This window comes from Corylus avellana, chromosome ca2, assembly GCF_901000735.1.
Source record: "Corylus avellana chromosome ca2, CavTom2PMs-1.0".
In the NCBI taxonomy this organism is placed as follows: Eukaryota; Viridiplantae; Streptophyta; class Magnoliopsida; order Fagales; family Betulaceae; genus Corylus; species Corylus avellana.
Window position 1 is genome coordinate 20,766,698 of NC_081542.1, and position 11,542 is coordinate 20,778,239.

At 36.6% G+C, this 11,542-nt stretch overlaps 1 long non-coding RNA gene across 1 annotated transcript in view; it reads right to left on the minus strand.

Moving 5' to 3' along the window:
- Positions 1-8,799: 8,799 nt before the first annotated feature.
- Positions 8,800-11,542, minus strand: part of LOC132168676 (uncharacterized) — a 21,741-nt gene continuing 18,998 nt past the window's right edge. The window contains exon 3 of the long non-coding RNA XR_009438910.1: positions 8,800-8,909. This is a non-coding gene — a long non-coding RNA (uncharacterized LOC132168676). The remainder of the gene's footprint in view (positions 8,910-11,542) is intronic.

Here is an 11,542-nt window from a genome sequence, read left to right on the forward strand (position 1 = left end):
GAAGTGGAAGTGGACTTCGTGGGACCTGACAAAGTACACGTGTACAGAGTCTATGGGGTCCTTGACGTTTGCTCCATTCCAGTGCAATGGGCAGCGAGAGATCTCCTGCTCACCGTACATTTCGGTGCGAGCGTGACGTGGATCCACGGGAATAGATTGAAGTGTATTGGACTTTGAGTCTTTGAGGAATGGGCGGGTTCACAGCGCGGCTCGCACTCTGTAAATTTTTAGGCTGGGCTAATTACTAGCCCTTTACAATGGGCCATATATATCTAAAATGAGCCCAAAATAACTTTGGGTTGGGCTCCGGCCTACCCAAAAGTTTTTCTTGCTCAAATGAATTTATTTATTTTTTGGTGCATCATAGCTAGAAGCCTAGAATCTCGTAGCGGTGAATCGTATGGGTGTCAACTAGTTTAGTGGATAAACGAAAACTGTCGGGGACCTTATTCCATAACTAGCAGCTCCCAGAATAAAATAGTTGCAACCCAAAAATCCACATCTTCTTTTGTTTTTTGTTTTTTGTTTTTTTTTTTCACGGTTTCCAAAAGGAGTTTGATTAGTAATTATATTTATCAGAAATGAATGCAATTTCAAGTAATTAATTCAAGTCATATCTAATGCGAATGCAATTTTGTAATAATTTAAGCTAGGAACTCACTCGGTATCTTGAATGCTTCAAATTCATGATATATTATAATTGGTGTGTTTGGATTAATCAGACAATTTAAGAGAGATAATGGTGATGATATGGACACAATGAAGAAGAGATGACAAGAGTATGAGACAAACAAATACCTGTGTAGAGAAGATACTCTGGTATACTCTTCCTCAACAAATCAATCCAACCTGAAGGAGTGCAAATGCAGTTTCTGTCAGGCTCTTGAGGATTTATGACAAAAACCATCTATTTGTATAACAAAGACCATCATTGTCACAAAGTCAATGGCACCGATGGATGAGCTGGCTTTTCAATTTTGTTTTTTTTCCTTAAGATGGTTGTTACCCGAGGGATCTTTCAACTATCTCTTTTTATAAATTTAATAAATTTACCATTGAATTTCTAAACTCACGTGAATTCCACATAAATTCAACAGTGAATATTCCTTTTTACTATACAGAAATGACTGAAAAATGAGATTTATCAGAAATTCAATTAATTAACTCATAGTCATATCTAATGCGACTGAGCTTTGATAATGTAAACTTGGAATTTGCTGAGTATCTTGAATGCTTCAAATTGAAATATTGTGTTTATTTTACTAATTATAATTAGTGTACTTGGATTAATCAGACAATTTAACATAGATGATGGACACAATGAAGAGGAAAAGGATCCTTTCCATTTCAAAATCCCCCAATAAAGAAGACTTGACATAATGGCACATGCGGCATTATGGAATAGAGAACTTATTATTTTCCATCCTCTCATTTTGCAAAACTACCATTAAATATGTAGAATTCATAGGCCGAGATCTCTTTTTGCGGTGTTATTTGTTTATTGCCTTAACTAAAAAAATTATCTTAAAAATGCCTTTCTTTTTATACTTTTGGGCCCTAAAGAAAAATTAAATTTCTATCAGCTGCAATTCTCTAACAACAAAAATCCTTGGACAAAACATGCAACTTTACCCCCCAAAAAAGATCTGTTGGAGAAGTTCTTCCATAACTAGCTTCAAAAATAAGTGCAACCCAAAAATCCATATCTTTTTTTTTTTTTCTTTTTTTTTTTTCTTTTTTTTTTGTTTCAATGGACTTGTGTTGTTTGACTATACAAAGGTTATCTATGCTTTGAATTGGTCTTCTGATGTCATCCTTGGATTTTGGTTAACACTTCCCTCCTTATCCTTGGGAGTTGTTTGTGCATCAGCATCGTATTCAACTGAACTTGGACTATTCTGGCAATTTAACATAGAGGATGGTGATGGTCATGATGGACACAACGAAGAAGAAATGACAAGAGTATATGAGATAAACAAATACCTATATATATATATATATATATATATATATATATATGGAGAAGATATTTTGTGTTGTTGATTGGCAGATCATATTGTTCAGAGACTGATTTATCATTTGAGTCACGATGATCATGAGAGAATGGAGTAATCTCGATCGTTGCAAAATGTGAAAAAAAAATAATAAAAATAAATAAATAAATAAATAATAAAGCTTTTTATGCTATATTGCCTGCATCATCGCCTCAAATCGATCATCCTGATTTTAACTAAATGCTGAAGATTGCTTGATATAATTCAAGTTATTGTGAAGATTTGTAGAGTAGGTGCCTTGAATTCGACCTATTTTTTGTCGGCACGAACGTTTTGCATGAAATCCCCTTGTTTCGCTCCAAGTGTGGTGTACTTAATCTTACCTATCTTTTCGTGGCCACATGGTGTATTTAATGCCCTTGTCATTTTTCCTAGTCCCAACCTTTAATGACAAATGGTGTATTTAATGCCCTTTCTACCGATTGGAGAAGGATTCTATTTATTTATTGGGACAATTTTACCTCTCGTATTTGAATTACTCGGATTAACCGGATCCTCTCCGTTTACCTATCAATGAAAAGGATCCGTTTCCCTATCTATGATGCTCGCAACACCCATCGAACGATTGATGACTTGATCGATCAATTGATGCTCCACTTGCATTTTTTTTCTTCTAGTTGATTCCAAAACATGATGTGTAGAGAGTGTCCTATTTAACGACTTAGGATAAATCATAGGTCACATTTTAGCCAGCTGGGTAATTTTGGCAGCATACACGCCCTCCATCAAATCATCTTGCGCCAGGTCCATAAATTTACGAGCTTTGATTTTCTGAACGAGTCTTGGGAAGAAGTGATTATTAAACACTTGGTAATAATTTCTTTTTCTTTATTAGACATCATAAACTTCTTTACATTACATGAAGTCATTATAAAACTTAAACCTTACTCTTTATACATAATCACTAAATTATGCCACACGAAGTATAAATAAAACAATAATTAAACTAACCAGGACTAACTTAACTCAAGTCAGAACTCCACATGATAAAGATAAAAACTAAATTCATGTACGGCAGAAGCTATATATGCCTTGTTATTCATGGGATGCAACATTTGTTGGGGATGTTCCAAAATGGAACTATCGCCGGTTTTGTATATACACAGTGTGTGCCTTGTTATGCAGAAGCTGTTCCTTGTTATGCATAGTAAAGTTTCAAATTCTATTCCTCATACAACACCAATCAGAAAATTGAACAAGTTAAGGAGTACTTATGAAGCAACTTTCATTAAAAATTCATAGTAATTTTGAAGTTTCATGGCATTTGTGTGTGTATTGCATTACTGCTCTGCCAATCTGAGTAATTGTTCTCCATAATGGTCAAATCAACTATAGAGATCAAATGGGAGAATTGTTAGGTGGTTTTGAGCCTATCTCAACCTCAAAAGCTAGCTCAAGAGGTAAGACTTTCCGTCATATTTATAAAATGTCCATCAGCCCCTTCCACAATCGATGTGGGATAACCCCAACAATCTTCCCCTCACACATCGGGCCCTGAGTCGGAGCAGCTACAAATCATTTCTCCTGTGGACTGTTGGGCCAAGACTTGTTGGTAAACCTAGGCTTTGATACCATTGTTAGGTGATCTTGGGCTTCTCTCAACCCCAAAAACTAGCTCAAGAGGTGAAACTTTTCGTCACACTTATAAAGTGACCACCAACCCCTTTCATAATCGATGTGGGATAACCCCAACAAGAATATGGAATATGAACGATATAAATAAGTGGAGAGACAAATACAACATGAGTGGACAATTTGAAGGGAAATTTGGGGTTCTCAATCTGCAAAGATCAATACAATCTTCAAGATTTCAAAACTAATTATGAAGATGCAAAGTTCTACATCATCAAGTCTTACAGTGAAGATGATGTTCATAAGAGCATTAAATATGATGCTTGGTCCAGTACCCCCAATGGAAATAAGAAGCTAGATGCAGCATTTTGTGATGCTGAAGCAAAAGCAAGGGAGAAAAGTAGCAAGTATCCACTCTTCCTCTTCATCTCGGTGAGTTGAAGTACAATTAAGTTGTAATTTTTTGTTAGCTCTATGTTTTTGCTTAATTTTAATTTCATTGGAGACCTATTTGCTAAGAGCTGGCTAGATGATTAAGATAGTATGGTCATGCTGTTGTTGATGCTTGGAGTAGAAGAAAAAAAAAAGTTAAGAAGGGTAAAGAAATTTTGGAATAGAAGAGGCAAATGTTATAGTCATGGTTGAGGATTTTTTGCGTGTGATTATTAATTTATCTATTCGCATATGTGCAATAGTTTTGCTGACACTGGATGTGGTGGAATGAAGCAAGGTTTGGAAATGCCAAGTATTTGACACAATGGCAGCTCTAATTCACTATTTTGTATATAAGAACATAGTTTTAGTTTATGCCTTCGTGGTCACTGATCATGAAAATCAAGAAGCGGTAGGAAGCTTGATTTTTACATTGTATTTGAACACTTTTTTCTTTCTCATTATATTTCAGAAAATTTATGGAAAATATTATACCATTTAAAAAAAATATATTTTGGATTGTTTGCATAAAAAATGCTTTTTACATTTATTATTCGAATCTTGTAAGTCTGTTGACAACCAAGAAGGAGATGGGGTCTTAATTTATGTGGATGCTTGGTATCTTGAATATAATGTTGGAGGGAGATGATATATGGAAGAACAATCTTGGAGTTGATATGAGCAATTAATCGAGCATGCAAAAATGTAACTTATAGGTCTCCGATCGATCAGGGAATGTGCAGCACATCGAAAGGTAAACAAACATGGCTGTTTTTTTTTTTTTTTTTCTTTTTTTCTTTAGGGGAAAACATGGCTGTTCGATCACATAAGATGGTAATTGAGCAATTCTTAAACGAAATTTGGATTGAATTTTACTCAATTTTATTCATGATATAAGAAGTGTTGAGAAAGTTATGTTGTTATAATTTGAATGAAATGTTGAAATTTTCACAGCAAAGAAAAAAAAAAAAAGAAAAAGAAGAAAAAAATTCACCAATTAAATGACAATTTAGAAATTCTACTTTAATTCAAATTTAAATTTTGCTAAACAAGCTCTCCAAAATATTAAGAGCCAAAAAGTAAAAGCTATTTAGTTTTTTAAGCTTACATATTCATGTCCCTTCTTTCTCTCATCTACTAAGAACAAAGAAAGAATTAAAAAAGACTAAAAAAGAATATTTAATTAAAGTAGAAAAAGATATAGATAGTTTTAAACTTTCATATTCACGTCACGTACAACAAAATATGAGTCTAGTCCCAACATATAAACGTGCTTTCTATTGTGGCGAATAGATGGAAGGATATATATAGTACCATGCAAGAGAGAATGTGAGACCAATATATAAAGGTCAAAAAAAACAAAAAAATGAAATGTATTATTAATAAAGATAAGACATTAAAAACCTATTTATTGCGTAGAATTAAACTAAAATAAACAGGATCAGAACTGTTTGGTTATAAAACAGTCGTGCACCAAATATTTTCACATAGCAAATCCTTCATAGTTCATCCAAGTCTGATATTCCTCATGATCAGTAGGATGTATCCCTTGCTGCAAATGGTTGATAGTGCTAGTAAGGGTCTCGATCTGACATTGCATTTGTGCATACCGAGTCTCCAACGGCGACTTAACATAAGAATTTACTAACCAGATGATGATACATGCAAAAATTGTTGATAATGGCTCAAATTGTCAACAAGATAATTGCTGGAAAATATCAATATTCAAGTTGGTGGGCTCAAGTTCTATTTATCTATAAGAGGATAAGGTTAATTTTAAAAGGAGTCCAAGAACAACTGGAATTGGATTTTTTGGAGAAAACGTGTGTGGATAAACATGTGGGTTGCAATGCTTATCTTCATCATGAAAAGACTTTGTATTCATGATGGTTTCGTTTTCCCATCAGCAATTGGATTAAAAATTGTTCTCCTATTTTTCGTGATTAGCCACTATAAAAGGACATGCAATCCTTGGTTAAGTGGGGGATCCGGAAAATCCAAATTGGTGAGAACACTTTGTGACTTTTCTTTACTGGGTATTTGAGATGGACAGTTGAGTGAGGTGTACAAGGGGTTAAGGGCTTGGGTTTGGGATATTAAACTTGAGCGATTCAGGCTTGTACTATTATACTCAATATTTCTCAATAGTAAAGAAGGAGACCGGATCACGCCCCGTGGACGTAGGCATATTGCCGAACCACGTAAACTATTTGTGTATGTGTGTGATTGGTGTGTGTTCTCGTGTGTTTTTTTTCCAAACTTGTCTTTCGCATAAAGGGCTGGTGGGAAATTGGTAACCAATTAATTATCAATTTTCCCAACAATTGGTATCAGAGCTTGGTTGCGGATTTCTACTCGTTAAGAAGAAATGCAGTCCTTGAAGTTTGGGATTGAAAGGTTTGATGGGAGAATGAACTTTGGCTTGTGGCAAATACAAGTCAAGGACATCCTAATCCAATCTGGGCTACACAAAACGTTGAAAGGTATACCCGCCTCTAGTTCCAGTGATGGTGCCGGAAAATCAGGTACTAGCGACGTGGATTGGGAAGATTTGGATCTGAGGGCTGCGAGTTCCATTCGGTTGTGTCTGGCTAAGAACGTTCTTGCTAATGTGCAAGGGACGTCAACGGCAAAGGAGCTTTGGGAGAAGCTTGAGGAGATGTATCAGACGAAGGGAATCTCTAACCGGGTGTACCTGAAGGAGCAGTTTCATACACTGCGAATGGCTGAGGGTGCGACTATTTCAGACCATTTGAGTGTTCTCAATGGAATCGTCTCTGAACTCGAAGCTCTAGGAGTTAAAATGGACGATGAAGATAAGGCCTTGAGGCTTATCTTGTCTCTTCCGTCTTCCTATGAACATATGAAGCCAATTTTGATTCATGGGAAGGAGAAGATTTTCTTCTCAGAAGTTACCAGCAAACTTTTGTCAGAGGAAAGAAGGCTGAGTGGTGGACAGAATTCTACGCCTGAGAACTCGGCGTTGGTAGTTGCAAACTGGAAGAAAAAGAACCCTATGAAGAGAAATCTTGTATGCTAGGGTTGCGGGAAATCTGGACACCTTAAAAGAAATTGCCCAAAAAGAGGAGCAGGTTCGGCAGAGTGCTCCAAAAACGCTAATATTGTTTCTCTCGTTACAGAGAGAGATGATGATGTTCTTTGATAAGGGCATGTACATCCTCTGGCATGACCGCTAAAAATGTCAGGATAATGGATGTGTTCTATTAGCGGGTCCACATTTGCATACGAGACATTGGTTTGGTTTTTTGATGTGGGTATGTGGTGGAAAAGGGTGTCGATGGCTGATGAACTTCCGGGGGAACCAAACATGGAAGTTGCACCATATTTTTCAGCAGGATTTTTTCGACATGTGCCGAAAATGAAAATTCTTGGAATGGTTTAATTCTAAGTGCATGTGCTCTTTATGGTGGAGCATGATAATTCTTGTAGAATTATTACTGTTGGTGTAGACAGTGTTTTGTACGACATCTCAGGGCGTGGGGATGGGCATTGGTCAAGATGCGGACCTGAGGTCTCAGGTGGAGGTTGCCAAATTTTCGCCAAGGTGGAGATTGTTGATAATGGCTCAAATTGTCAACAAGATAATTGCTGGAAAATATCAATATTCAAGTTGGTGGGCTCAAGTTCTATTTATCTATAAGAGGATAAGGTTAATTTTAAAAGGAGTCCAAGAACAACTGGAATTGGATTTTTTGGAGAAAACGTGTGTGGATAAACATGTGGGTTGCAATGCTTATCTTCATCATGAAAAGACTTTGTATTCATGATGGTTTCGTTTTCCCATCAGCAATTGGATTAAAACTGTTCTCCTATTTTTCGTGATTAAGCCTCTATAAAAGGACATGCAATCCTTGATTAAGCGGGGATCCGAAAATTCAAATTGGTGAGAGCACTTTGTGACATTTACAAAGTGTAGAGAGTTTTTCTTTACTGGGTATTTGAGAGGGACAGTTGAGTGGGGTGTACAAGGGGTAAAAGGCTTGGGTTTGGGATATTAAACTTGAGCGGTTCAGGCTTGTACCATTGTACTCAATATTTCCCAATAGTAAAGAAGGAGACCGGATCACGCCCCGTGGACGTAGGCATATTGCCGAACCACGTAAACTTTGTGTACGTGTGTGATTGGTGTATGTTCTCGATCGTGTGTTTTCTTTCCAAACTTGTCTTTCGCATAAAGGGCTGGTGGGAAATTGGTTGCCAATTAATTATCAATTTTCCCAACAAAAATGCACACACGGATTGGACGTTTTAATCTGGAAAAACCTTTGCCATCGCTTGAACCTGATTTGCTTATTGAGTTGCCCCTTTTCAAATTAGATGAGTTTGTTTGCCCACCTAGAGCTAATAAGTATAATTAGTTCCCAACATCACGAATGGCGCCAGAGAGTGTTCAACATGCAGCAGCTTATATATATATATATATATCTGATGATTTGAAAGAGAAAAAAAAAAAAAAACAACCTGTGGCAGGGCGTTCACTTTTTTGATCATAAGCAATATCTGGGTGCTGGTTATTATTCCTTCTTGGTTTCTCTTTCTGGGGGTTTGGGCGTTCACTTTTCTGATCATGAGCAATATCTGGGTGCTGGTTAATATTCCTTCTTGGTTTCTCTAGCTGGGGGCTTTTCGGGATGCTTGGCTTCGAGGAATGCCCTCCTTGTTCTAGTTTTTTCATTCCGTCTCCATTTCCCACCCTTAGCGGATTGGCAGATTTATTTCTTCTTGCGTCACCGGAAGGGTTTAGGCACGTGAATTGATTAGACAGCCGAATATCAAAGCTTGTAGACCGCCCGGAATAATTCTTCATTTTCCGTTCTAGAACGAATTAGTCTGCCACAAACGCCCAACAACTCAATGATATTTCTGTTAAGTAGATATGTCAGCCAATGATTAAGGAACCTCGATCCATTAATTAAATTTTGCACCACATCTATATGTAGTATATATTTTCTAAAAGGTTATTTTTTTATTTTTTTTATTTTATATTTTTGACTACAATGTTCATTAAAAAATTTAGATGTCTCAAAATTCCTATGAATTTGGTCACTAAAATTTCAATGGCAAATTACAAATTCATGCAGACCAAACCCATTAATATTCCAAACATTTTCCCAACTTTCAAAGAAAATGTTTGGTCATGAAAAGGGAAGCGAGGGACTTGAATGTTGGGGTAAACTACCTCTATATGATATTTCTTTTGCTTTTTTTTTTATTTTTTTATTTTTTTATTTTTTATTTTTTATTACAATCTGACTTCCATTCAAGCTAAAAGAAATTACAACAAGAAAGACAGAAAGCAAATACAAGCTTAGAAAAATACCCGATTGAGATAGACTCCTAACAACTCAAAGAATTGAAAGGTGAGGGTCACTTGTGAATGTAGCCTTTGAAGACCGCAGCGCATTTTGATGGGTACAACCATCTAAGGTAAAAATACCCCTGATAACTTGAATCTAAACAAGCTTCTAAGAAAGTCGTGAAGATCAAGAAGCAAAGAACCAAAGGAAAAAGGAAAAAAACCCTCCTTCACAACCGATTCAAAGAGACCAGAAAAGAGAAAAAAACATCATCTACATAGACAAAGAGTTTGAAGCCCGACTAGATCAGGTAGATCTTAAAGCAACAACACAAGAAAAACACATAAAATAGCATGACGAACTCAAAAAACAGTAGTTGCGGTGAAGGGGCGGGACCTGCCCAGAGCATGAGGCGCACCCGCCGGCGAGCTAGATCCACGCGCGAACGCATGAGGGGCACGCGCCGGTGCGTGGCTGTCTGGGGGAGAGGTGGAAGGTGGCTCCGGGAGTAGGGACGCCAATAAAAACGGTGGCATGGCGCGTTGTAGTCTGGGCATGGCAGAGAATGGAAGATCAGATTTTAAAAAATCCAATCTTCAAGCCTTTGCATATCCGGCCGACACTGCGACGGAGAAGACAACAGGCAAGCAGGGTGACGTGGCCGGCGAAGGGAGGGGAGCTGGGACTGCTGTTTTTTGTTGAGGATCTTGAATAAATTTAGAGAGAACTCTAGAGAGAAGAGAGATTTCTCATAAAGAGATAATACTAGCAAAACAAAAGCTGAAGGAAGTAGATTAAAAGGTGAGGAGGTGGGCAAACCAGAAGGTTTGCCCTCCTCCTCTCCCTCTGGCGGTAGGGAAAGGGGCGTTTAGAAGGAGTGAGAAGAGATCTTTTAGGGTTTCGTGGGGGAGCTTTTTTCTTTTGCTTGTTGCTTGTGTTGTTAAAATATTATTGCGATAACTTACAAAAATATATATATTATTGCGATAAAGATGAGCCATTTATTTTTTTAGATGATAATTTGTTGTTCTGCAAAGCAAATTTGTTGGCAGAATAGAATAGAATACAATGTCTGTTGGAAGTGTATGAAAAAAATTAGGGCAGAAGATCAATCAAATTTTTTTATGCTGAAATACAAGGAGGGAGGTTAGAGAACATGTTATATCCCTAGCTCGCACATGTACTTTACACAAACAGTCAAGAGAAGTATTTCAGATTACCTGATCTAGTTGGTAAGTCGAAAAATATAGCTTTCAATGGTATATACTATGAAAGAAAGAGTAGGAAGCAGGCTCAATGGATGGAAGGAAAATTTCATGGCACAAGCTAGAAATGAGATATTCTTATTAAGACAGTTATCCAAGCAATCACTACTTGCAGCTTGAGTTTGTTTCAATTACCCAAGTCACTATGTAGGGCAATAAATTTAATGATGCTCAAATTCTTGCGGGGCAGGGGGGTACAGAACGACTCAAATGTAGTCTGGTGCATAGAGAATGATGTCAAAAAATCAGGATGGATTGGGTTTTAGGTTAATTTGAATTTGTTGGCGAAACAAGATCGAGTACCTACTTAAGATTAATTCATAATCATGACTCACCAGTCGCCATGGCTAGAATTCTTAAGAAAAAAAATACTATCCACAAAGGGATATTTTGGGGAGAAAATCCTGGATACAGGTCAATTTAATGTGGTGTTCAAATATGTATATTAATGTACTTAAGGTAAAAACTTTATAACCATTTATCTCCCTAACAAAGTAGTGGAAAATAAGATGCGTGTAGGTTTTATAGGCAGAGACTATGAGGGAAATGTATTGACAACTGTGTGTACAACTTTGGCTTTTATTATTGATCCAACAGTAGCTAGCTAAGGCAATTGCAGTATGGATGGTAGTAGAATTTTGTATAAATTTTTATAAAAAAAATGTGGTCCTAAATCTCAATCTTCACTTTAAAATCACTTAGTATAACTTAAATCCAACAAAAGTCCTTAAATCTATTGGGAAGAAAAGAAAAAGAAAATCCCATACTTTCTCTTCTTATTATTTCTGTTAAAATTAAAGATAATTAAGACTCTAACTGAATCAAAATAATCTATAAATAATATTGTTAGGGGTGAACACCAATTTCAGATGTTCAGCGGAATTAATCTACCTCTCTTTGT